Here is a 27,766-nt window from a genome sequence, read left to right as displayed (position 1 = left end):
GACTATACATCCCATTTTCACCTGGACGCTCCAACTTTAAATATGCATCCTGGGAATCCCACTAAAAATGGGACAAAGGCATTCATTTCTCCAAACCAATAGGATACCCTGAACAGATGTCTAAAACAGGGCTGTCCAAGCAAAAACAGAATATAATGTCACCCTACTCAACCAGGCTGCTTTGTATTGCACCTGGATGCTTAGGGTATGTCCACACTGCAAAAGCAGTGGCAGATCTCAGCCAGTATGTTTCCAAGCATGCTGTGCCTACTGATTACAGTTCACGTGCTCCCAATCCAGACATACTCCAGTGAAGCTGCTCCAGGGCATTCTGCTGCTGCTGCTCTTGAGACTGCTGTCTCCAAGATGCTGAGATATCTTACATGACTAACAGGAACAACAATCACTGACCCAAAGAGTATATTTACACTAGAGTCACTGACATGCAAACTAGCTCTCAACTTTCTAGCTCAGGGCAAACCTGTAGTGGTCCAACTGTAGCAGGACCACAAAACTGGCCAGAAAACCTTTGTAAATACTTGGGCAGTTAGTAACAGCTGAGTTACTTGCCTGGCTAAATGGTTACAGGTACAAACTAGCTAATTTAAAGCTGGCTTAAGAGCATCTGCACCACATTATAGTCACAACAGTGATTCTAAAGTGCTTCCAGACTTTCAGAAAGAATAGGAGTCTTATTGTCCTTGTTCCTGATAAGCCAGTGGGTTCCTGTAACAGATACCATATAGCCAGTTTCTTAATTTGCAATTTGTGGCCTGAATTTCAGAGGAACTGGACATCCTCTGATAAGTTACCACTGACTCCTTTCAGGCTTTCTCCAATATAAATTCAGTCTCCCCCCACAGATTTCTCTCCCCCAATAGATTCTTTTTTTTTTTAACGTGTACATTTAACATTGCTGACTAACATTTAAATTACAGAGTTTCCTTCAGTAAACCTCTTCTAAACAAGTGCTAAAATTTTACTTCAGATTACAGAAAGCAATTATAGGAGCATATTTGTCTCTCACACAAAAAGGATCTGAAATGTTTAGAAATTTACCAAATAAGAGATTACCTCCAAACATCACCCTTCAAATCAGAAATGCAATTACTAAAACGGCAAGCTGATATTTGTAATTAATAAATCCCTGTATCTGCTGGGAACTGGTTACGCTAACTGCCATAAATCCAGACAACAGATGGAGGGAGTGTTCTTGAGGATGTTTAAATAAGTGCTGAAACATCAGGCAAATGGGATCTCTCTCAGAGGATTGGTAATGGAATATGGAGTTTTTCAACCTTTGCATTACTATTCAAATTTAAGACAGCACAATAGTAACTCAAAGTCATTGGCCAAAATGCTGCTTTCATTTACACCCATTCAGCCTATGCTGGTATGAGCAAACAGAATATGGTCTATTACTACACCAGCTAATACATACGAGGTAACTTAATGAAACATATGGCCCTTAATAGACAAGATAAACGTATCACAAAAACTACCATTGGAAGTCTTGTTGGCAGTCACAGAATAACAGGCTAGACATAGAGATTAGAATGCCCTCTCAAGAAGTCAAGCCATTGGTGAGGGAAATGAAAGAAGCTTGCATTGCACCTTCTAGTGTTATGCCTTTACCAAAAGATAAAAGTAAAAAATATATACATTTTATTCTCCGATCCTGTCAAGCTGATATGTTTCATGAGTACAATATTCAGATTTATAAAATACCGATAAGGAGAAAGAAAGGGAAAAAATCCTTAAATATGCAACTTGTGTTTCTGAGGAATCTTGAAAGATCAAAGACAGAAATCGGCTGGACCAATTGCACAGCACATTGAGTAAAGACACCAAAGATCAGAAAGCCAGCAGTTGCACAACTGGAAGCTAAAGTTGATTTATTCAGCAACATCAGACTGGGAGAGGCACAACAGCTTTTCAGAATTTCACAACAGGGCCTCTTCTTTATTCATCTTGCCTAATTATACAGATACACCAGGAAACTATATTATGAGGGCAGTAACTTCTCTAAATAATTGTCACTCAAGAAAATTCTTCAACACCTTGCAATGATTGCCAAAACAAGCCATCTGAAGAATGAGGAACATAGCTCATGTCAGAATAATTGGCACATATTAAATTGTCTGAGGAGTTTTGTCTAGTTCAGCATTGCTTTATACAAACAGCTGCAACACCTGTTGGCCTAAAACAGCTCATATGTGTTTTATTCATCTTTTGAATCAGCCCCTGGAAACCTGGCACTGACACTAAAACTAAGATTATGAAAATTGGCTGAAGTTAATAGATCTTGTACTTGACTTGCATGGCGTTAACAGACTTTGTTTTCTTTGGGTAAGAAGTAAGTTGAAAGATATGTTTTGGGTCTGAAACATAGAAGACCTGTGTTAAAGTTTTACAACAGAATTAATCCAGAACTGCTAGGAGTTTTGAAGACAGGATCTAGAGAACTGGCCACAAGGTGCCAGAAATCCAGTGGAAGGAAGTCTGAGGCAGCAAAAGTAAGCTGTCAAATGGGTATTGTGTAATAACAAAATGTAGATAGAACAAGTTAAAAGATGGCCCACTGAGTTGCTTGGACACTGTGGCTGTGTCCACAAGGTAGTGTGGATGTTTGGTTCCCCAGGGACAACTAGCGGCAGCACACCTTGTGCTGCCGCTAGTTGTCCCCGAGTAACACCTGTGCCACATGCACTCTGGTGCACAGCAAGTTATCCCATGCGGGGTAGAGGAGGCTGGAGTCAGCACTAGCTGGCCCCAGCAGCCTTACCTGCGGTCCTGGGAACCTCCTGGGGCTTCAGCAGCAGCGATTCTGCCATGCAGAGCCTGGCTGGCGGCTGCAGGGTGGCTTGGGCAGGCCTGGCTCTGGTTTTGAGTGGCGCGTGCTGCCCCCACATGCACTGCTCTGCTTTATTTTCCCTGCAGGTTTTTTTGACCCCTGGATATCCAGGGGTCAAAAAAACCCTCCATGTTGCTCCCTCACAGCTGGAAGAACAACTAAATGTGCAGTATGTGGCACCTCAGGTGTGTCTATGACTAGAAAAGTATGTGCAAGTAACTAGAGGTGCACCAATACATCGGTCCCATATCAGGTCAGCACTGATATAGGAAAATTGACAGTACCAGAAATCAGGTTTCTTTGCCTGATGTAGCCGATAAATGCCCTGTCCATGTGCATAGCTGTAGTCCTCTCCCAGCGCAATCACTGCCCATCCCAAGCACAGCCTGGCCCAGCCCCCGACCAGGAAGAGCCCAGAGCTGCCCTGGCCCCAGCCCAAAGTGACAGTCCGCCCTGCCCACAGATCCGGGGGCACATGCCACCCCATGCCCTCCCAGGATGCATGCAGCAGGAGCCACCCTCCCCCCCCCCAGCATGAGTCGCTCATGGCTCCATCACACGCCCCGCCCCAGCTGAGCAGCACCTGCCCCTGTCCCACTCCCTCCCTCATCATGGGGGCCTTGATCTTCCCCTCATATGCCCCTCCCCTCCCCCCATACCAGACTTACCAGCCCAATGCTGGTCTCTAAGCTGCCTAGCTGCATATTGGAATTGGATCAGTATCAGCCAATATGGCTCCTTAAAAATCAGCCATCGGTATCAGCCCAAAAAATCTCTATTGGTCAGAACGTGTCAGACTGCAGCAGCAGGGCTGAAAGTAGCATCTCTGGAAGTTTCAACAAAACTAAGTAAATTAGTTTCAAACTATGAATAATCAACCTAATTTTAGAGTGACTAATCTGATCTGAATCAAACTTCCAAGATTCATCCAGCACTAGATAGTTTCCCTTTTAATACCAAATAAGGAAGCAGGATGAAGTAAGGGTCCTCAATTCTCACAAATGTACTTGAGTGCTTTTTGATATTTCTAAAAATGTAGTCTTTGCATTGGAGCTTCAACAAATTTTCAAGCAGTGTGAGCCATGCTGTCATCCACAATCTACCAGGGTAGCAAAAGGACTATGCACTACCAAAATTTGATAGGTTTTCAAGACCTGATTGCCTACGCATACAGTCATGCATGCACATGAAAAATCTCTTAGATATATATGGTGCAAAAAACTGATTATCTAGATACGCACTGTTGTATATAGCAATACATAGTTAAGTCTGCACCATGACGCATACTTAAAGCAGGAAAAGATTCCTCTATTTAAGTATTCTATTGAATGATTGTTATCTTCCAAATTTGGGGCAACTCTTCAGGCAGGATAATCACCAGTAATTTCCCCATATTCTTTTTAAAATAAAAATACTTGCAAACTTTTGCAGAGGAAACATATGAAAGCACAATTTCACAGACCCCTCATGTGAAAAGTTCATATACCTGTTTGTACTGATACTATCACAGACAAGGAGCACTTTGAAATTCAGCGCGCACACACAACTGCTTGTGTCCACCGATATAGCTAAACTGATTTTTGCCAGGAGTTGCCAAAGGAAGAACAAGTGTTCTGAGTAACAGGAGGATATCAATGAATACAAGAAGAAAATATAGATCAGAACATGTGAAAAAAGAGGACCTAAGCCAACAAAAGTTCCTGGATTTCAGAACTGTATGTTGACAGGATTTGTACTTGAACAACTAAATGAACAATGATTTGTTGTGAATATGTATTTATACACACATGGTAATAAAACTTCATGTCTAGATTTTGAACATCTTTCAAGTCATGTTAAGTGAAGCATGGTAGTTTTCTAGTACAGCAATTCGCAATTTGTGGTCCACAAAACCAGGACAAGTAGTTCAGAGCTTCTCCGTATATTGCACCAGATCACCTTTTTTCACTTAAACCTCTGCTGAGCATGCATGATAATCTATCTGCAAGAAATTCTGAGGGCTGACAGCAGTCCACTGTTCAAAAGCTCCAAGAACCTATACTCTTAGATAAAGGACTTTCAGCCTGAAATTTTACAACCAACGAAAAAAATGGAATTTCATGTACCAAACTTCTCTTCTGATAGTCCTGCCTAGCTCTTCTAAAGTTCCCTTGTTTCTAGCAAGTACTGATATAGACTAACAAAACAGAATTTAAACCTTCACACATCTGTGACTTTTAATATGTATTAATACACAAATTTACCTGTATATTAAGGTTCCAGGAAGGTTCTGGGATGATCTTTCAGAGTGTTCTGTGGGAGGATGCATTTCTCCAAATAAGAGAGTCAATGATTCACTCAACTGATCATCACAGGTCCCTTAAAGAATAAACAAAGTTTGCTATACACTGAAATTCAGCACTTAATTCTACCCTCAGTGCTGAGCTAATTGTATCTGTGCATGTTAAGGTTACCTGCAAATCCCTGCCTGAAAATAAAGCATGGAATCCAAAGCAGTCACTTCGGTGTCTTTATGCATGCTCCAGGGTGAGGAAGGGGCATTTTAATTAGAGCGTCTTGTGCTTCAAAATGGTGGCAGGGACACTTTAACAAAAGCTCATTCAATGTACTTTAAAGTGCCCCTGCCGCCATTTTGAAATGTGGGGATGCTGAATACATGTGACACTGAGGCTGCTGGAGCATTCTTATTAGAACAGTCCAGCAGACTAGATTAATCAAGTCTGCTCCAACATGTTCTAATTAGAACGCATCGGAGCAGGCATGAAGCACATGTAGAGGTGCCCAAATAAAGTCAGAACAACAAGTCGGTGCCTTCATGATGTAACCTCATAAATAGCAATTAATTACTGGATTTCTTCAGCATTTTGTAGTTTAATCCTATTAGGTCTTACACAGGCAAAACTCCCAGTGGTTTCAATGGAGGTTTCCCTGTCTATGAGGTCCTCAGGACTTTGCCTTAGATATCTGTGCACAAGTGTGTTGTGCTACACTATGAAGAGTACTAGGCAACAGATGACAAAACTGCTGCTTTCCCTTGCAGGATAAAAAGGGTACTTCCCCATTCCTACCATGTTCGTATAGTCACTTACATCCAAAAAACTTGCCATTCTGATTTGGCAGCAATGGTTATCTTGTTAGTTAGTGGAAAAGAAGACCCAAAGGTTATAATATAAACAAGCCAACCATATGCAAATCCCAGAAATCTGGGACATCATCCAGGAAATCTGCCCTCTTCCCACTGGGGTAGGGGCTGCATGCCTGCCCACCTGCAAGGCACTCTGCGCCACTCCAACTCCTGGCCAGACTGGCCCATTATAATTCCCAACAGCCAGCCAGGACCAGCCTCTGAAATCTGGGACTGTCCAAGCTAAAATGGTACATATGGTCACCCTAAATATAAATATTTATCTTTGGCCTTATTTCTTTCTACCTTTTCATATAATGAAATCTCTTAGGTGATGGCTTGCTAATTGCTAATCATTTCAGCCATGGTTTTGCACCTCCTGGTGCTTCTACGTTTTCTTATTCAAACAAAAAATTCTGAGACCTGTATTGGGGAAATTATACCAAAAAGCAGCTGCTTTAGTTAGTTTTCCAGTTTCAGTGTCTTCCTCCTGAGCATCTGTTCATGATGTTAGTGATTATGAGTTACACCATTCATTCTCCAGTGGGAAAAACAGTGCCAGAAATTCTGGTACGTGTTTTGCTTGGCAAAAATTAGACATCCCCTTGGAAAAAGAAAAGAGAAGGAAAGGGGAAAGAAAAGCAGACGCCTAAATCTGTTGAGCTGTTTTTCCTTGCACAAAATGAATCCTCAAGTGCAAACAGGTGAAAACAAGTACCATATAGTAATAACATGTGATGACACAACAATAGAAGGATTTAGTTCTGGCCACATACAATGTTTCTGTGTAATTATACTAAGATGACAGACAACTTTTCTGGCTAACATTTCACTCTTCCTAGTATTAAACACCGGTATTGGAATAAAAATAATTTTAAGAAATCAAAACATAATGTGTTCCTCTGTCAGGCTTAAGGGCTTCTGAAACATGTTATGCCTCACTAAGGTTTTTGTCTGAGAATTTATAAGTTAAACACACATGCGGGCACCACAGTGTCGAGCACAGTGAAGAACCTTGTGATACATAGATTAGGTAAAACAAGTTTTCTTATTTAGTATGACAGTAGCAAAGCTATAATTAGCAAATCCATTTTTACTTGCATTTTCCATAAACACATCCTGCAGTTTTTCATGCTTTACCTAAACCCAAAGGTGATTTTAGGAATGGTGTTATGGAAGGGAGAATTTCAGAGAATCTGTTCAGTCATTTGGGAGTTTCTGAAAATAAAATAAAGCACTTTCAAGTTTGACAAAAGTGGTTTGTATTCCTTGCAACTTAAACATGCATGGAAACCTAACACAAGAAGGGTTTTCATATTCTACAGTGACAGTCATGTCATCTGAACTAAGGAAAACTCTCCCAATTCTCCCATTGCTGCATAAAAAAAAACCCCAACCCTCCTACTGAAACCTACACAAAAGGCTTAATTGTACCAAACAGAGGAGGAATCTAATCCTTAAAATAGTCATGCTGAGGAACATAAATTATTCTTAGAACCACGAGCAATTCTAGGTGACATTATGGTGAAAAAAAGTTACCTTCTCCTTTGCTCCACTCACATATCCTTTTCTGGTTCTCTGCTCTTATACTTCCTCACAAACATGTGGCCTCACTTGTGAAAGTTTGTATCTGCTATGCTTCCCCTAACGACCTGACCCATCTTCACCTAGCATTCACAAACTGAAAACTGGTATGATAAGATGGTGTTTCAAAATGTGATTCATACTGTCCTACAGCCCCTTTAGGTAAAAAAAAAAGTAAAAAAAAGAAAGCATAAAGCCAGTACCTCCAGTCATCCTGAGAATCTCCCAACGGATGACATTCACACAGCATACTCACTCCACGTTGCCTCACAACATGAGCCTCAGTGTGGGGGGCACAATGGGAATATAGCCAGAGCCACAGGCAATCAGCTACAAATTAACGTAGCCCCGAGACTACTCTTTGTTCAGCTCCAAAGCTGCATCTACCCAGACCAGAAATATGGTAGGTATAATGAGAGCATACAGTCGCCACTGACTGTCTTCCTCCCTCAGGCAGAGCTTGGGTAAATTGATGAATTGGGGGGCTTTATGTTTTTGTTTTTAATTCTTTCTTTCTTTATACAATTACAATTACCTTTATATAGTGTCCTCCAGGGATGCCACATGGACATACATCTTTCTTTAGGGAAGATGCAGTGTGTGGCCTACAAAGATTGACAGTGTCCCTTTAGTTTGCATTTGACCAAAAAGCAGTATAATCTCAGACAAGTGAGCAGGATCATGGGAGTTAATAAGTGGTTGGCCAGATGGTGCTTGTCCAAAGGTGTTGGCTTTTTAGACAACTGAAACTGCTCCTAGGGAATAAATCAGTGGTACAGGAGAGTCAGACTGCATTTCAATCAAGCACAAGCAGACAGACTATTAATAGAGATAATTATCTTGCTAGTTTTTTTTAACTAGTAGATGGGGAGAGAGACTCACAAAAGGGGTTCCCCAGGGCCAAAGAAAACATTCTTACAAATACTGCAAGCAGAGAATGCAAAGCTAAATGTTATTTATACAATGACTACCAGCATACATAACAAGGCTGCCGAGTTAGATGCCCGTATGTTGAAGAGGGAGGGGGAAGGTTATAATTAGAATATCTGAGGTTTACTTTAATGAAGGACATATATTTAGAGGCTTGTCTTCACGAGGAAGCTTTATCACATTTGAACACAATTATGAAGCAGCAAGTTAGATGAGATGATGCAGACCGTGACCTTGCAGCGAGCATAGGCCAAGACATAATTGTATTCACCACTGTGTCAGCAAAGGGTTTCATCACAAACATGAAGTTGCAAGTTAAGACGGTTGACAGTTAATTCAGTTCTCCACAATGAAATTCAAACATGGCACATCTTTAATGAGTAGACAAATGATGGGCACATTGAATACTGAATTTACAAATGGAACCAACTGTATAAGACAGGAAAAGAAAGTGGCAACATGACTGCAAAAGACCATTCGGCCGGGAGAAATTCATGGTAAATAAGTGGACATTAAAAACAAAAAAAAAAAGGCAACATGATCTCTTGAGAAAAATGATGGCCCAGTGGTTAAGGCATTAACCAGAGACCCATATTCAATTTCAAGCTTCACCACAGGTAAGTAAATTAGCCTTTCTGTGCTTCAACTGTCATATCTAAACGGGGGACAATATGAAAAGAAACACCTTAAAATAGGAGTGGGTAAATATTAGGGCTGGAGGGCCATTTACAGAGATTTGGTGAGCCATTGCAGGCTGGTTCAGGACCAGCTGGGGTGGATGGTGCAAGTCCACACCCCCCACACTAGCTGACCAAAATTTCCTAAGTGGTCCAACATTGCCAGATGAAGACAAGTGGGGTCTCCATGGAGATCAGCCCAGGACCCCCTCAGGAAGGACGTGCTTGGCTGGGCACATGGGATGCGGCCACAGGCAGGCAAGAAGTGGCATCCAGGAGCAGGACTGACAGGTGGGGCAGTGATAGTGTCCTGCTCAGGGCCAGGACAGTCATGATCCACTCCCTGCATGGCTCTGCAATGTCACTACTCCATGATCCCGACCCCTGCCCCAGCCTGCTGTCAGATGCTGCTCCCTACCTGCCTGTGACCCCATCCCATGTGCCCAGCTGAGCATGCCCTGCCTACGGAGATCCCAGGCCGGTCTCCATGGAGACCCCACCTGCCCACCCATCCACTCCCTCTGGTGCCCTCAGTGATGGGAGTGGGATGGACAGGCCACGGTGCCCAGACATTTTTCAACATCTTTATTAATGTTATGGGGGAACATGGTCATGCTTGAAGATAGGCTACAGTTACAGATGGACTTAGACAAGCTAGCAAGTTGGGTGGACCGGAACCTGAAGAAGTTCAACATTGAGAAATGTCAAGTGCTCCACCTTGGGATGAGCAACTCCCAATACACCTACAGGCTTGGTAGCATCAAACTGACTAGCACCACGAATGAAAGGGGCCTGGAGGTAATAATAGACCACAGTATGAATAGGAGCCGGCAGTGTGATGATGTAGCCGGTAGGAGAAATAATACTCTGGCATGCATCAATCGATGCATCTCCAAGAAAACCAAGGAGGTGATTCTTCCACTCCACTCAGCACTGGTGAGACTGCAGCTGGAATACTGCAGTCAGTTCTGGGCACCACACTTTAACAATGATGTGGACAAGCTTGAGACCATCCAAAGAAAGGCCACCCGTATGATCAGAAACTTGCAAGCAAGCCATACGAGGAAAGGCTGAGGCATCTGGGACTCTTCAGCCTGAGGAAAAGAAGGCTGAGAGGAGACCTGGTAGCAGCTGACCACTACACCAGTACATCGAGCACTCAGTGAGCAACTGTTCACTAGGACACCTGAGGAAAAACCAGGAGTAATGCCCACAAACTCCTGGAAGATGGATTCAGGCTTAACATTAGGAAAAACTTCTTCACAGCTAGGGTGTCCAGACTGTGGAATAAGCTCCCTCCAGAGGTGGTGCAATCACCTACCCTGGAAATCTTCAAGAGGAGACTAGACAGTCACCTTGCTGGGGTCACCTGACCCCCAGTTATCTATCCTGCTTGGTGCAGGGGGCCGGAACCAATGATCTTCCAAGGTCCCTTCTCACCTTACGATCTATGAATCTATGACAGCGGGGCTGGGTCCAGCAGCGGCAGCACTAGCAGCAGCAGCCAGAAGGAGTCACCACCACTACTAAGGCTGCCAGGAAGTGGAGTCCGGCCACTGCGCTGCCCCAGCCCTGCTGCGCATCTGGAGGCAGTAGAACCAGCCACACGTGCCACAGCCTTGGTTGCCCCCCACACCTGGGCTGGGCGGTGCTGAAGGACCTGCCGTGGGCTGGATAAAAATCCCCTGGTGGGCTGGATTCAGCCTACAGGCTTTATTTTGCCCACCCCTGCCTTAAAGGTTACAAGATTTTAGGCACAACAGTAATTGGGGCCTTGAGTACTAAGCAATGATACGCTACTATAGTGGAGCTCTGCTGTGGCCACAAAAATTACTGTATTTATTCAAATGTAAGATGAGGTTTTTCCCTGCTAATCAGCACAGGGAAAAATGCTCCTCTTTATACAAAAAAAGCAAAATAAATACACTGTCTAACATTAAACCTTTGCCAAAAGCAGCATGTGCTCAGTAATGGAAACTAACTATGAAGTCAATCAAAATACAGCCAACACTGATTATGACTATAAAGCACATGGTCTATGATGGGCAAATATACTGATATGAACCTACCACAACACAACACTAGCACAGCCCACCCAAATAAGATATAGGGTAGTGCCCATTGCACTCATTCCCCCTCAACACCAACTCTTTTTTAAGTTATGGTGAGTCACTACATTGAATATGTATTTGATTCCCTCTTCATCCCACAGCTGAGCTGAACTTTCCATGATTCCTGTTTCTTCACCAGCCTTAAATGTCTCACAAACATCACCAAACAGGGTCTCAAACAGTTCATCCAGAATCCCTCTGTTGCCCCTTCTCGCAGCCTGTCACATATGATTAGTCTGGCCCCACCCTCCATGAGGTGGAACTGAACCAGGTTGCCCTGCACTTCATCTGCATATACATTTTTGGACGATCCCAGGATTCATGAAAAGAACACCTGGTCCCAGTCATGTGTGGGAGGCTGACTAGCATATGGTTCCTTTGTAGGGGGCATATCTGGAGTATAGATGTATAGTGAGCAGTGCTGAGCTACTGGATCACCATGGCTTGAAATGCTGTTGACTCTGCTGGGGCACAGCCCAATGGATGATACAGTAAATCATGAGTCTTTTGGCTTTGGGCTAATATCATACATAGCTTGTGCCCTACTTATGCACACACACAAAGTTTGTGCTCTATATGAGAAAGTATAAAAGTACTGTTTGAAAGTATGTTTATGGTGTAAACATACTAAAACTTGCATGTTTAAAAAAAGGTAAGATATGACATTTTATCTGTTAGTATTTCCAAATTTGCCTTTGCTTCCCAATGCTCAGGGAGACCAGTGTTTGACAGTGAGGGTTGGGGAAGGAGCTGCAAAGGGAAAAAGTTGGGGGAGGGGAAGAGGGGGGAAGCAGAGGGAAAAGGGGCCACCTGACCCAGATTTATTATTCCTGTTGTAGCAGTGGAAGAGAGGGGGAAAAATCAAGACATCTCCAATAATTAGATTGTATACCTAGAAAATTAAAACAAATAGAGTCTAATTTGTGAGGCTGTCTTATATTTGAGTAAATATGGTAGTCAAAATAAGAACAATCTTGTATTTTACCTATCCCTCAAATCAAACTACTTATCATGTTTGTTGTTCCCATACCTCCAAGCAACTCTCCAGAGAGCATTTCAAACAGTTATTTCATGCAGGATCCAGCACACAACTTCCCTCCCCACCATCCGAGAAGAATTTATGATAAGCCTACTACATCCTTGTTATGCTTTTTAAAAAGTAATTTAGCTACAGCATGTTCATTCCTCTGTTATGTTAAGAAATGCTCCTTCTTTCTTCTTCTCCAAGTAATTTGGCGAACAATCTAAAAGCAGTCAGTAGTTGGAATGGCATTCCAGATTATTTTAATATCTTCATTTTAAAATAAATATTTTTCAGTCAGTCCTGGGGTAACATGAAATAGTCTGGGCTATATAAAAACTAGCACTAAAAGATTCATCAAAAATAAAGCCACACTGTACATTTGCAAAACAGGATTTTTCTTCTCTTTTAGGAAACTAGAAGGCCACTATTTTCAACTCAATCTGCCTTCACCCGAGGCTCTCAGGCAAAACTAATACTAGCAAAACCATACGAATATCACCATTATTTTGTGGCCTACACTAATATCATCTAAGTTATAATTTCAGAAAATTTCCTTATCTGAATGCAGAAAACATTTCCTGTATTGTCAAGCAAATGTTTTTTATTTGAGCAGCGATGATGACCTATGAACAGTGCTGTTGGTAAGAATACTAAACACACTTTTCCACGCATTCTTGACTTGACATTCCTCTCATCATATTATTCCCTTATCCTGCCTCTGTAACGCCAATCATAGGAGCATAAAGATTCAGATAAAGATAGATTCTCAGAGTCTGCAAACCAGAAATGTGTGACTAAATTCATAAGTCACAAATCTGCAGGCCCTCACCACTGACAAATTAACACAGTACATACATTCATCGATGATTTCTACATTATTTCAGAAGCTCCAAATAGACTCATCTGCTATTCTTCTTTTAATTTATATAGTATGATTAGATACTGCAGTTACACATATGGTAGGACAAGGCCATTAAGACTAAAATGCAAGTGGCAAGTAAAAAGCACTCACAATGGTATCAGATGAAGATCTCAGCAATAAAACTTGCGTATCACACCTCTTCACCCTCTAGGACCCAAGTATCCAACCACAGGATACTTGTTGATAAAATTGGTTGAAGATCAGCTGTGGTTCCCCTGAATTAGATAATATCTCTTCTGCTCCCACTCTCTCTGGAGACCCAGGAGGATCTAAAAGTCTGGCATAACAAGGTAAATTCGACCGCTCTTGCAACCTGTATACAGTATAAATCTTTGTTATATGCATATAAATACAACTATACATGAGGATTCAGCCAGCATAAAAAAAGTGTAAAAACTTAAATTTTGTAGCCTAAAATGAACTGTAAATGACAAACAAAAAAGTTGCAGTTAATGGAGGTACTGTTTTAATAACATTGGCTGAAACACATTATTTGAAAAACTGAAGGGATTAATGAAACACACTTATTCAATCACAAAATGTATTGTAGCATTTATACAATTCTTAAAATGTGCCCAGTTCTAATCCTGGAAGTGACTCTTTAAGGGTGGTCATGTGGGTGTTCTTGGACCAAGGTGATTTTCAGCAATTTTTGTACTCAGTTTTCAAAGCTTTAAAAATTAGGGGGGAGGGTTTCTCCCATCTCACACTTGACTACAAGTCATAAATGGTCTGTAAACCAAATTAGACTTGTAACACCTCTGCAACTCCATTCTCTTCATATTATTCCCCAAGTAATACCAGTGCAACCACTTTATCTTAATGAATGTGCATGGGTACAACAGACTGGAACTTAGTAAATAGCTCTACTGACGATACATTAAATGGAATAGAATCCTCAGCATATGACTCAGTCTTATACATGTTGAGCACTGCAGAAATAAGAAAGAATATGAATAAGCAGCATCAGTGATGATTCTTATTATATCTAGGAAGAAGACTATGAAAGTGCCTTTATACACCTTTGCTTTTCATAGTAGAAAGTGATGCTTGAATGATGTAGAAGCTAATCCTTTCACAGAGATATCATTTTTACTGTCTTAGATTTGTTTCAAGGGCATTGTATTCAGGATCTTAACTCCTAACTGTCTTCAAGTGGTGCTTAGTCCTTCTGATCAGTCTTGGAACTGATTTATAAAGACAAGTTTCATTAGGTGCTCACCATCAGACTGAGAAACTGTTAATGAACACCGAATACTCTTAAAGGCAAACATGACACCCTATAGAGCAAAGTTAAAATTCATGTAGTAGAGTCTATACTTGCACATCTATCTGTCACCATTTATTAATAAATCAATTTATTATTAATAATACACACAATAATATTAATAATAATAACAATAATATTATTGAAGTAGGAGGAATTTGTTCAAGTGGTCTGCTTCACTTGAATCCCTAGCACAGCGGTTCTCAACAGGGGAACTGCAGATCTGGCGCAATCATGATATCCAAGGTCAGCTGGGGCAGCCCATACCCGGGCTGAGCCTGCCACCACTGCCACTGCCAGGTTCAAAAAAAAATGCAGATTTTCTCCTTTAAAGGAGAAAAGGGCTTGCATGAGGCTGAGGGGAGCCGGAGGAGGTCGATACAGCAGGAGGTGCCATGTGCATGTGTGTGTGCACACATGCACGTGGCAACTATGCAGCAGTGGAAAACAAATCCCACAGCTCCCCACAGGAAAGACGGGGGGGAGGATGATAGGCAGTACATTGGGGGCAGGGGAGGTACATTCCCCCCCTGATTTCTGTGCCCACAGCAGGTACAGGGCTGCAGCCTGATTGGACCAGCGTGGTAGGGTGGAGCGGGGTGGCAAGACCCATTGCCACTGCTGTCAGTCCCAGCAGTGGGAGAAGTAATGGACTTGGGGCGGGGGGTGGGGGGGAGCACTGCCCTCACCTTCTTTTGCCACTGGATGGCCTGAGGGAAGTGGTCAGGCCATGTCCACCCCTCCGTGGGACAGGAGTGAGGGGCAGCTGCAGGGCCAGGGGGCTTCAGGTCAGAAGTGAGGAGCACCAGCAGAGCTGGGAGTGGCTGGTTGTAGTTTGGAAGTGAGGCACAGCAGCAGGGCCAGAGGGCTGTGGGTCAGGAGTGAGGGGCACCATCAGGCCTGGGTGGGATGAGGAACTGTGGGTTGGGCGTAAGGAGCACCAGCAGGACAGGGGGCTGCAGGTCAGAAGTGCAGGGGCCCTTGAGTCCAAAAAGGTTGTGAACCACTGCCCTACATCTCCCCTCAAGTTACAGCTCCAAAGACCCTAAAATGGTTTCTGATCAAAAGAGCTTTACAGGTTGTGCCAGTGGTGACTATAAGCCACAATTCAGCATGCATTTCAGACTTAGTGGCTAGCTTTTGTAATGCTGAACATCAAACAGCATGATATCTCAGTTTTAAAAGCTATTTATATAGGGTGACCATATGTCCCAGTTTGGCCAGGACACTCCAGGATTCCGTAGCCCAGTCCCAGCTGGTTGGTCAAAAGTCCTGGGCCAGAGTCCAACGAGGAGGGGCATGGTGGCCAGGCAGGGAGCCAGGTAGGCACCACGACTCCTACGCAGAAACAAGACAGATAGACTGGAGTACGTGTTACCCTGCCCGCACATGGCATGTCTTTGCTTCAACGTAGGAGCAGTAGTGCCTGCTCCACCACCTGCCTGGTACACCATGCCACTCCACTTCCCCTCTAGACTCCAGCCCTGGACTTTTAACCAACAGGTTGGGACCGGACTATGGAATCCGGGAGTGTCCCAGCCAAACCAGGTCACCCTATGTTTACAGAACACTTAAACAAGAAAAAGCAAAAAGAATGTTTGATATTGCAATATAATAAAATTATCGAGACATCACACCAAGGTGAAGACCTTCTTGAATAATATAAAAATGGCTGAAGGCAATCCACTAGTCATGTCTACCTAAGTAATGGAAGAAAATGAATTCTACAGAATATCATATAAATGATAAGTGAAGCAAGGGCCAGGGAGAGATGAACTTGTACCTTTTGCAGGACTGGCAAACTTGGACAGGGATGCTGTAAGCCATCTTACCTCCTGTGGAAAGAAGGATTTCATAGATTTCATAGACATTAGGGCTGGAAGGGACCTCGGAAGATCATCGAGTCCAGCCCCCTGCCCAAAGGGCAGGAAGTCAGCTGGGGTCATAGGATCCCAGCAAGATAAGCATCCAGTTTCATCTTGAAGGTGTTCAATGAAGGCGCTTGAACCACCTCCGGTGGCAGGCTGTTCCAGACCTTGAGGGCTCGGACAGTAAAGAAATTCTTCCTTATGTCCAGCCTGAAACGATCTTGAAGTATATAGTATAAAGTATAAAGGTCTATAAGTATAAAGGATATAATCCTTTGCTGCATATTGTGCTTTGACAGGTCTGACTTCTCACGAAAACCCATGGATTCTATACTATGACAATGGAATCCATAGACTAGATTCTATACAGGTTTCTGTCAATTTATGTAGGTTCTTTATATGCAAATTCTCTCTTATGCGATCAGCATAGATGCCCCCCCTCTCCCCTGGCCCAAGCAGGTAAGTCTGTGGGGGAAGGGGAAAGGGCCATGGCCCCACTCACACCAGCCCTGGCTGCAGCAGCCTTGGGAGCATCCAAAGCCAGCTGCCTGCAGCCACTGGGCTGCACCATGCTCCTCCTGTCCCCCCGCACCTGGGCTCACCCCAGCTCCTGGGCTACACCATGCTGTGGTGCTGGCAGCTGGTGTTGGCTGCTCCTGGGGCTGCTCCAGCACAGGCTGGGGTGAGTGCAGACAAGTGGAGTGCTGGGCAGCATGGGACACAGCACTCACCCCAGCCCCAGCTGCAGTGGCCCCGGGAGCAGCTGACACCAGCTGCCTGCACCAAGGCCAGCGCAGCCCAAGAGCAGAGGTGAGTGGCGGCTGCAGGCAGCTGGCACCATCTGCTCTTGGGGCCATTGCAGCCAGGGCTGGAGTGAGTGCTGCTCTGTTCCCTCTGCTTTGCTGCCTTGTGCAGCCCCAGGAGCAGCACCCCACCCCCACCCTTCCCCTACCTCTTCCCCAGTCCCAGCCTCACTCCCTCCCTCACTGCCATGGGAATCTACCCCTATTCGTTACATTGTAAGTGGATTCGCTTCATGCAAATTTGAATTATGCACCGTTCTCCGGGAACACATGTACAGCATAAATAGAGGGAAACCTGTACTGCATCTCACACAGACTGTGGGTGGATGTGCCATATTAGCACTAGGAAGATCCTGAGCTGCTCTGGACTACTCTAATTTACAGCAGCGTACCCGTATGCTGTACAAAATATGTAATTACACAATATCTGATAAACCAAGTTATTTGAAACAGTCTTAGTAGTGGGTCTCAGTAAGTACCAGACCATATAAAATCAGGCTACTGTTGCTGGTATCTAGAACTGAAAATGCAAGATATCCTTCCAAAAGCACAATAATAGCATAGAGTTCCCACATTTCTGACGAAAAAGCAGCCACCAACATGCTAAGCAACCTTCAAAACATTCAATAAAGTATGCTGAATTATTCCAGATAAAAAAAATAACATTAAGCTTCACATAATCCAAACTACAAAATGAATTCAAAATAAATTTCTTATTTTAACTGCTTTGTGATTTGTTTATCACAATCCCCAAACAACACCAAAGTCACCATTTAAAAGAGTTAATATGGGAATCTATTCCTTCAGCTAGCAGACTGAGCCCTAATTAAGTAACATTTTTTGCACATTTTATCTAAAGCCATCCAAGTAGTTAAAGAAGAATAAATCATTATTATTTCAGCATGCTAACTAAGCATATGTCCATTTTAAACCCACATTTGTGAGCACATGCCTCTCTTATATGAGTAATTCCTTTAGCACAAAGAAAATAAGCTTTTTATTAGCTTCTTCCTCATCAATAGAGTAGAAAGTAGGATTTCCAGAATAATAGTTTTAATTATTTGGGTCCAGTCTTCTAGAAAACAGGCAAGGTTTTATTTAAGTGTCTGTTCTACCCCCACTTAGGCTATTAGCACACAAACAAGTCACCACAGGGTACTGTAATTGCCCACAGATATGCTCTTAACTCAGAGTTAACTCAAGGTATACTGGGCCACTTTTACTGAGGGGCAAGCTACCATACTTTTATCATGGGACAAGATGTTTCACACAGACAGCTACCACAGAATAGCAGGCACACAGTAAGTTCATAGCCCAGGTTATGTCACTGTAAGTTGTTCATGTACTCACACACTAGCCACAATTCCAGTGGGAGACTCCTTTATGAACACCCACTACCACACTAATAGCTGAGCCCGTCCCATTCCTTAACATCCTTATCCTCACAACATCATACCCATCATTCCTCTGAGTGAAAGAAAACCTAGGCTCTTTATTTTTTTTTTTTTTCTTAATAGCACCATTAAAATATTATCCAGCTTCATGGATACACCAATAAAAAAGTCACTTTACCACATTAGGGTATGGAGTGCTGTAAACACCAAAGGGAGTGACAAACCTAGATGCATGGATTCAGAAGTGCTCCCATACTGTGAGGTATGTGTGTATAATTGCTGCAAACATTAAAAAAGGTAGGAGAGCAGCTTTTAAACTAAAAACAGGGGAAAACAACAGGTGTGGAACAGTGCACAGTTCAAATCAGCACACCCTACAGGAGTGAAAACATAAAAAAAGAGGATAAGATACAGGGTGAAGACAGGCAAATATCCTTAATGAGTAAAAGGTCACACAGAAGTAACCAACCAGGCCAAAAAATACACATGCTTTTATACTAATGCTAGATGTCTAAGATCAAAGGTGGAGAAACTTTAATGCTTATCAGTAAATGATGATACTGACATAATAGGCATCTCTGAAACATAGTAGAATGAGGAAAATCAATGGGATGCTGTAATACCAGGATAAAAGTTATACAGGAGTGACAGAGTAGGTCATACTGATGGGGAGTGGCAGTCTACATCAAAGGCTCCATCGAATCAACTAGGTTAGATTTTTCAACTGAGAGAGGTACCATAGAATATTTGTGAACAGAAATCCTAGGTTTCCATAGGAAAAAAAGTACGTCTAGCGATATACTATCGACCCCCCAGACCAGGATGGCAGCAGCAAGACAGAAATGCTAAGGGAGCTGAGAGAGGCCACAACAGCAGAAAAAACAGTCATGCTGGAGAAATTCAACTAGCCACAAAAAGACTGGGTCAATCTAACAACAAGCCAGGATGCAGAGACAAAATTTCTTGATGTTATAAAAGACTGCGTTCTGAAGCAGTTAGTCCTGGAACCTTAAAGAGGAAAAGACATTCAGAACCTAGTCTTAAGTAGTGCCCAGGATTTGCTGCAAAGGGTTAGTGTTAGTGAGCAGCTCAGCAATAGTAAGCACAATGCAACTGGCTTTGACAACATGTAGGAGGGGAGATGAAAACCTACGACAATTGCCTTTAACTTTTAAAAGGGAGACTATACCAGAATTGAGAAGCTAGTTAGATGAAAGTTAAATGGGACCCCTAAAGGGGAGAGTAGCTCACAGGAAGCATGGGAACTTCTTAAGAACACCATATTGGAGGCACAAAGCAAATGCATACTGCAAATCAAAAAAAAACACAAAACCCCAGAAAGCAGACCAAAAGAAAACCAACATGGTTTAATGGCAGAGTTGCAAAGCAATAATCAGAAAAAAGGCTTCTTTCAAAAAAGTTTCTTTCAAATCCTAATGAGAAAAACAAAAAAGAGCTTAAACACTGACAAATCAAATGTAAAACTGTAATAAGACAAGCCAAGAGAGAATTTGAAGAGAAACTTCCTAGAGACACAAAAGGTAACAATAAAAAAGTAAGTACATTAGAAGCAGAAGACCTTCCAGGGAGTAAGCTTGGCATCTGAATGGTCTGGGTGTAAAGGGGCACTAAAGGATGACAAGGCCATGGCCAAGAAACTAAATGCATTTTTTGCATCTGTCTTCAGGGTGGAAAATATTAAAGAAATTGTGTCACCAGATCTACTCCTCTTTAGGGACAAGGTAGTGGAGGTGACCCAAATTGAGGTTTCAACAGATGAGGTCATAGAGGAAACTGATAAACTAAACAGTAGCAAATCACCAGGCCCTGATGGCATCTACCCTGAGATCCTGAAAGAGCTTGGAAATTGCTCAACTCCTGACGACTGTAGTATGCAATCTACCACGAAAAACAGCCTCAGTACCAGAAGACTAGAGGGTTGTCAATGTGACTCCCATATTTAAAAAAGGCTCTAGAGGGGATGCAGGGAACTACAAAGAAGGGAGCCTAAAGGGATGAGGAGCTCAAAGGAAGCGTGGGAATTTCTTAAGAACACCATATTGGAGGCACAAAGCAAATGCATACTGCAAATAAAAAAAAACCCAAAAACCAGTTCCTGGAAAACTGGTTAAAACAGTAAGAAAAGAATTGTTCAGTATTGAGATGAACATGACTTGCTGAGGAGAAATCAACATGGCTTTTTCAAAAGCAAATCATGCCTCAGCAACATACTAAGAGTTCTTTGAGGGTGTCAATAAGCAGGTGAATCAGGGTAATTCCAGTTTACATAGTATATTTGGACTTCCAAAAAGCCCTTGAGCAGGTCCCCCATCAAAGGTTCTTAACTAAATTATCATGAGATTTCAGAAAACATCCACTCATGGATTAGAAATTGGTGCCAAGATAGAAAGCAAAGAGTGAGTATAAATGGTCAATTTTCAGAATGGAAAGAAGAAAGCAGCAGGGTCCCCCAGGGATCTGTGTTGGGACCAGTGCTGTTTAACATATTCATAAATAATCTGGAAAAAGAGGTGAGTAGCAAGGTGGCCAAATTTGCAGACAAAATTATTCAAAGCAGTAAAGGATGAGGCAGACTGTGAGGAACCACAGAAGGATGTGGCACAAGTGAGCAAACATGCAACTAAATGGCAGATGCAAGTCAGTGTAGGTAAGTATAAAGTGATGCACCTGGGCAAAAATAACCCAAACTATACCTACACTATAACGAGCTCTACATTAGCTGTTACCACACAGGAAAGAGATCTTGGAGTTTTTATGGATAGTTTGCTAAAAACAGCATCTTGGTGCTCAGCAGCCATCAAAAAGGCAAACAAAAATATTAGGGATTATTAAGAAGGGAACTGTAAACAAAACTGAAAGAATTATTATACCCCTTTATAAATCCCTGATGCAGGATAAAACCCCAAATACTAGGTTGAATACTGTTGCTCTGATTCCCACACCTCAAAAAGGATATAGGAAAACTAGAGAAGGTACAGAAAAGGGCAACAAAAAATTATTAGCTCTATAGAAGGGCTTGCATATAAGGAGAGACTAAAGATGCTAGGCCTATTTAGTTTAGAAAAAAGATGCTTGAGGGGGGCCATGGTAAGGATTTACAAAATACTAAATGGTGAAGAGAAAATAAATAGGGATTTATTATTTACTGTCTCTCACAATACAAGAACTAGGGGTCATAAAAGGAAACTACTAGGTAGCAACTTTAAAACTAACAAAAGGGAGTTCTTTTTCATACAGCATGTACTTGAAGCATGGAACTCTCTGCCACCAGATATGGAAGTTGACAGTTCAGCTAGATTCAAAAGGAGGTTAGACAAATCCTTGGAGGAAAGAGGTATCAGTAGCTATTGAGCATGGGAGTTACAGATACAGCCTCTGAATCAGAATTTCCTAGACCTTAAATGCTGGAGACTGCAAGTGAGAGGAAGAGTAGAAAGGGAAAAAAACCCAGTCGTACCCAGTTCACTCTCCCTTTCAGCATCCACCCTCTGCCACTGTGTGACAGGACACTGGGTGAGATGGACCTATAGTCTGATCTAGTAAATGGCAATTCCTGTGTTTTTAAATAGTACTGGGGTAAGCAAGTTCTCTACCCCTGCACCATTTAGAGGGCAAGACTTTCATGACTGCCCAATATCAAGCCCTTTATACAAACCATTGGAAACAGCACACCACAGGGATCACCTTCATGGGAAGGAAGCAGGAATGGAAGTTTCAAAAAACCACATATAGGTATATTATCACGCCCATGCCCTCGTCCTCATCCAGCAAATACCTTCCTGGCATTGGCTGCCCAGAGTTCAAACTGCCCCAATCTTAGCTACTTGAGTGCCTCCTAGGCCACTGCATATGCCACTTCTTTCAGCAACAGGCAAGAGGGCAAGCATCCACAATGCTCCCATACTAGCCCTGGGCTGCAGCTGCTTCATCACACAGTGTCTGCTCCAGGCCTGAAAGAAAGAAGTAGTGGTGACAGCAGCTCAGAATTTCTCCCTATTGGTGGGATGCACTCATGCTGTGGGATTGCACAGCCATACTGGTTGCAGTGGGGATCACAAGGAAAGTTCCCAAAGTGACTTCAGACTCCACCTACTTCCTCCCCCCTCTTTCAATCATAACAGGGTTAGTTGTCTTTGAAACGGGGCAATTGTTTTCTACCCAGGAAGTCCAAGAATGAAAGGTAAGCTATCCAAATGTGATCCCGTGACATTGCAAAAGAATAAGTCTTTGCATAATGAGCATCAAAACAGAGAGAACAAGTAAACAAATAATGGGGGACTCTAGGCAGTATGGTTTTAACTACAGACTCTACTGACTGATTGGGAATCTCCAAAGAACAAAATCCACTTCCAGCCTCCATTATTCATGTGAGACACAGAGTTGCTCCCTTGACGAAGGTCCGTATGAGTGATGCGGGGCTAGTTTCACAGGTTGGATCAAGCCCGTGAAACTTCTCCCGTCCCTCCCCAACCAAACTGGATGTGGCACCTGCTCCAGCCAGTTTGGTACCCACACTGCATGAGGTGTGGATCCCCGAGTTGTTGGAACAGGCAACAACTGCAACACAGTCCAGCCAGGGGCACGCAGTGCAGATAGCAAACTGGCCAGAGCAGACTCCATGCCGCACACGGTGCCCACTCACACCAGCAACATCTGCTCTGGAAACTGCATCCAACACATTGCCAGCTCTGGCCAATCTGGGATCCATACTCATGTCCCTGGCTGGACTGCACTGCGTGTGGTACCTGTTCCAGCCACTTTGGGATCAGTGCCATACACACTCAACTGTGCAACAGTCCCAGCCCTGTGTGGGTCTGCTCAAGCCTAGGGGCAACACCACAGATTGGATGGCAGGGCTCCATGGGCTATATGTTTAACACCCCTGCTATATAGGACCAGATTTCCAGGAGCACGCCCTAACTCCACAGTAATCTTGTTACTCAACCCCAGACATGTGAAAGTGCTACAGTCCTAGAATTAAGGGTTGGGTGCCCTTCCCATCTGTGATGTCCAGTTGTGCATATTTTGAAGTGGCCGCACACTAGGTTTTATCATCTTGTGAGATGAGACACACAGTAAATGGTTTTTCAGCCAGGTACTATAAGAGCCAACTATTGTCTTTCCTCACAATAAAGTCAAGGGCAAACATTTAGGCTGTTTGCAGATGTTAAAAAAAGGAGGAGGAAAAAAACGTGCTTTACTGGAAGTAGCAGCATGTTAGTTCAGCCTGGCTCTGCAGCATCTGTAAAGATCAGGCACTTCAGCAAGGCTTTTTGGCACTTTTAGCTAAAGCTGATTCAATCAGCTATTACATAAAAGCATCAAAAAAGCCATACTAAGGCACCCGAGATCTTTACAGATGCTGCAGAGCCAAGTTGAAGTAACGCACTGCCTCTTCTCGATATGTGCAGGGCTTGGCACAGGAACGCACCGAGTTTTAAAAAAGCACCTTTTCTTTTTTTTATGTCTGCAAGCATGCTTAGTGACTTCCATGGAGCCAGACTGAAACCTTCAGGTCAATCTTCTACTGCCTTATTCTTCAACTCCCTACAATTTGTAGGGTTTTACACCTATGCAAAGATGTTAAACGTCTAGTAAGATCTTATTTGACTATGTAAAATGCATAGCAATAGGGAAAGGTTCTCCATGATATGTTTTCTTTGGCTGAGCAATGACTAAGGGCAAATTACCATCCTCAGTTATTGATGGAATTTTGCATCAGTGTAACTAAGAGCACCACTGACTCTGAACCCAAACAGGAGACTCTAGGATTTAATCTACATTTTTAAACACACAGTGACATTTTTTTAAAATGTTCCAAACAGCATCTAATTTTGTTCCTAAAGCAAGTCTATGCAAGAGCCAAAGAGCATACAGTCTTTTCAAATAACTTTATTATCATATGTGCAATTGTCAGCCTGACATTTAGTAATGTGTGTAATGAATTGGCAACTAATATTTTTTTAAATGCCCAGTACAACAGTTATGCCCATTTTGCTGATGTTTCAAAACAAACACAAAAATAAGAACAGTTTTTAACAGCTAACATTTACCTAATGACAACAACAAAGACTGCAATACCTGGCATTTTTTATATATTGATAAGGTTTCTGGAATTATAAAGTGCTTTATGGACAAATACCATAAACTTTTATAATTTCTGGAGCTCTCCAGGAGACACGGAGAGAACTTTATATTTTCAGAATAAGAGAATAGAAGAGAGCACTCTTAAACACATCAAATGCCAAAACACAATGTAGCAGAATGTTATTTAAAAATAAACTTGCTTTGTGATGTGAATTTTATTAAGCTCATTATCTCTTCATTTAGTTCAGCAACGGACTGTCCCAAAAGCAAATAGCTTCTCCATACATCTCGTCGGTGTGTGTTATGTTGCTATTCCAATTTCTGCTCCAATTTACACATGAAGGACCAAATCCTACTGCTCTTATTCAATTGTCACTTAAAAGAAATGTGGCACCAAATTAGACTGATAATTACCAGGCCTGGCCCAAAGATTTGCAGCTCAGGTAAATAAATAAAATCTCTCTGAAGAGTATGGAGAAAAGGTGCCTAGAATATCCTTTGCTGGTGCCAGGTTGTGGTGCCTTTTAATGAAAATTAATGATCAGTTAGGGTTAATAGCCCTCAGCTGCATCTCAGGCCATTAACTCCTCCCTACCAGTTATTAAGCTGGGGGAAATGCCTTGTACCTCTAGCTTTACCACTTAATCATAAGCAGCGAGGGATGTCAACCAGTCAAGTCTCTAAGCATGGCCAAATATCCCTAGTTCTCTATTTTTACAGTTTTGCTTCATGCTACAAAACTATGGGTGAGGATCACAAAAGAACTTAGTTACCTAAAATAGCACTTAAGCAGAATTTAGGAACCTAAATCCAAATAAAGTGACTCTCAGAAACCACACCTAAGCCACTTAAGTTGCCTGGACCCCTTTACTGCCCAGTTTTTCTGGCAAGAACTAACTTAATGTAAAGTTCATCTACAACCATACCCAGAGGTATCCTCCCCACCTCAGGCCCGGTCCCATTCCTCCCCCATCCCCTCCTCTCCCACTCCTCCCATCCCCCCGCTGCCACCAGTTTCGACTCGGGCCCCCTGTGTCCCTCCTCCCCCCACAGCAGCCCAGCTTGTCACCACCTTCAGGCTGGTCCTCCCCCGCATCGGGCCTGGGCCCGAGCCCAGGCCCATTCATCCCCTTCCCCTGCCGCTGCAGCAGGGAGGGGGGGGTTGGGCCCGGACCCCAAGTAGCAGGAGGGAACAGGGGAGTGGGCCCAGACAGGGGGGCATGGGGCTGTCCCCACCCACTCCCCCCACCCCTGTCATTCTTGATGGGCAATTGGCTAGTAAAAGATACTATCAAAATAATCCTTGCTTCTCATATATTTCTGGGACTATCACACCTACAACTACAATCCAAAACTTACTAGCACTGAGTCCAACACTCATAATTATTTTCATTCAAAAAATACACTTGCGACAGGAGATGGGCATGATACTGCTCAGCTTTGGCATAACTGCCTAATGGCTAGAGCACTTGCCAGGAAGGGAAGACCTGGGTTCAAATTCCCCCTCAACCTGAAGTGGTTCAAACCTACCAGTCCATCTCCCAAGACAGTACCCTAACCAATACAGTATATACTCGCTTTAAAGCACTTTCCACGCTTCCTGTTAAAGCAGGGTCACTGTGCAAAAAAGAATGTGAAAGTTACTGATCCAGAGAGTAAGCAAATAAAAGTGGTGAGGGCATTCCTGTGAGGAGGAACCCCTGGGTTTCTGTCTCTACTCCCGAGACTGCATTTTACATTAAATAACCACTGAACAAAATGAATGAAAAGTATTGGCAGGAGGGACCTATATGAGAGCTCTAATTATTAGGTTTGTATGCAAATGGTGGGAGACAGCAGCAGCACTACAACCACAATCCCATTCATATTCACAAAGGAATGATGAGCAGGGATCCAGGTTTTCCGTTTCTCACAGGAAAACATGGATTTCCCCATTAAAAGAGAAAAACCCAGATTTTCCCTTTTGGGAAACCACATGTTTCCCCATTCAGGCTGGCAGAGTTCCTCCCAGGAACTGTGTCCATCCAGCCCCGCCCCCCCCAAACCTTTTTTCTGAGTTGACAACTGGATGCAGGCTGCAGCTCAGCCAGAGCCAGCACCTGGCAGCAATGGGGGAGGGGCCAGGGCTGGGGTGCAGTGGTGGGGCAGACACAGGGGGCTGCTGGTGCTGCTTTGCCCACCCACCTCACTGCAGCCCTGCACTCACCACACCCATCATATTCACAAGGTGGTGTAGGACCTGTGAACCCACCCAACCCCCATGCCACCTGCTATGCTTATTGAAACGCTGCTGCTGCAGGGCAAGGCAGGAGAGGCCAGCGGAGACCCCAAGGAGACACAGCAGGTGCTGGAAGTGCTGCTACAGGACACCTTCGCACTGCCCCCCACATTGCACGGTGCCGTGTGGGCTGCTGCCTACTCCCCAGCCACCCCAACAGTGCCTGCCAGCTGCGGGAGGTTGCATGCACTGGGGTCAGGGCTGGGACAGGAGGCTGTGGCTCCTTGTGCATCATGGGGTGTCTGTGCAACCATCATGAGGGGAGCCCAGGCCCAGGGAAGGGGTTAGGGTGATGGGGATCCCAGCCTCTCCCCCACCTCCCGTGTTGTCCCTGTCTCTGAGGGGTGGGGATGTGTCCCTGCATTTCCTGCTGACATATCGCCTACAGGGGATTGGCAGGGCAGGGCTTGGGGACCATCCCTGCACCACTGGGGCCAGGAGCCAAGGTCTGGAGAGCCAAACCAGGCCCTGAACCATTGCCCCCACCCCTCCCCTCAATGGCACAGGGGCAGTCTGAGCACACCAGAGCTTGGCGTATGACCCTAATGACACAGAACCAGTCCAGGCCATAAGAGGCCAAGCTCTGGTGAGTCCAGACCAGCCCTGCTCCATCAGGGCAGGGGCCAAGCTTTGGAAATCCCAACCCCAACACGCAACACACCCACCCCCTCCCCCACACACTGGGGGGGGCTGAGGCCCAGGAGCTGGGGGGGCCCCTCTGGCAGAGCTGCGGGGGTGGGCAGGGGGCTTCATGTCCGAAATGAGGGACACCCTCAGCTCATTGCCTGCTCCTCCACCCCCACCCAAGCTAAGGTGGGGCCA

The sequence above is a fragment of the Alligator mississippiensis genome, chromosome 3 (genome assembly GCF_030867095.1).
Source record: "Alligator mississippiensis isolate rAllMis1 chromosome 3, rAllMis1, whole genome shotgun sequence".
Classification (NCBI taxonomy): domain Eukaryota; kingdom Metazoa; phylum Chordata; order Crocodylia; family Alligatoridae; genus Alligator; species Alligator mississippiensis.
Note: the sequence above shows the minus strand (reverse complement) of the source record.